General features: G+C 38.5%; 1 protein-coding gene across 9 annotated transcripts in view; it reads left to right on the top strand.

Annotated features, from left to right (window-relative positions):
- Nucleotides 1-736, top strand: part of LOC119591560 (protein kinase C and casein kinase substrate in neurons protein 1-like) — a 62778-nt gene that overhangs the window by 57284 nt on the left and 4758 nt on the right. The window lies entirely within an intron of this gene.

Raw genomic sequence — 736 nt, 5'->3', positions numbered from 1 at the left:
AGACTATGTATTTGTAAAACACAATCTTTTACATTGAGGATGATCCTAATTTCTTGATTCAGATGTACATTTACCAATTAAACCAGCAGTTTCCAGGCATCATTTGGCCTTCGATATCCATAAAATGCATAAACTCAAACTGTAAACTCAAAATGGGAAAATGCTTGCTGATGACCTGAGAAACATGTATTGACATATGTGCATGTCTGTTATTTTGTGATTGTTGCTTCATTTCAAGTGATCTTGGAGACATTTGTACATAATTGTGATTTGTTGGTTATTATTGCTTAGGAAAGGTAAAGCACAGACAGGAGCTGGGCCAATAAGCAGTAAAGTTTATTGTTGGGAATGATGACCATCACTTTGTCACATTTGGTCTCCACTGAATTACTTATTTGTTGTGACTGCTTTTCCCTTGCATGGAATGTCAAGAGGGTGTTCCTTCACACAGCTTAGTTGACCTCCTCTGTACAGAGGCAGCAACCCATAAACCAGAGGCTCAGGAGCTTTTCCTTTGAAGGAAAGCTTCTGCAGAGAGGTTGGAGTGAGAATATTTGAATTTATCATCTTGCATCCTGGCCCAAAGGATTCTTGCAGGATTTGAGAGGAGTGGTTCTTTTTTGCTGCCTTGAGTGATCCTTACTCTCCTTGCTAGTACACAAACACATCAGCATCCTTGTGGGTATCCACTTCATTTATAGCTCCTATTTCAGTTATATTAATTAGAGATATTTCT

The sequence above is a fragment of the Penaeus monodon genome, chromosome 28 (assembly GCF_015228065.2).
Source record: "Penaeus monodon isolate SGIC_2016 chromosome 28, NSTDA_Pmon_1, whole genome shotgun sequence".
Taxonomy (NCBI): Eukaryota; Metazoa; Arthropoda; class Malacostraca; order Decapoda; family Penaeidae; genus Penaeus; species Penaeus monodon.
The sequence above is the reverse complement of the archived record's forward strand: the minus strand, read 5'-3'. Positions and strand labels throughout refer to the sequence as shown.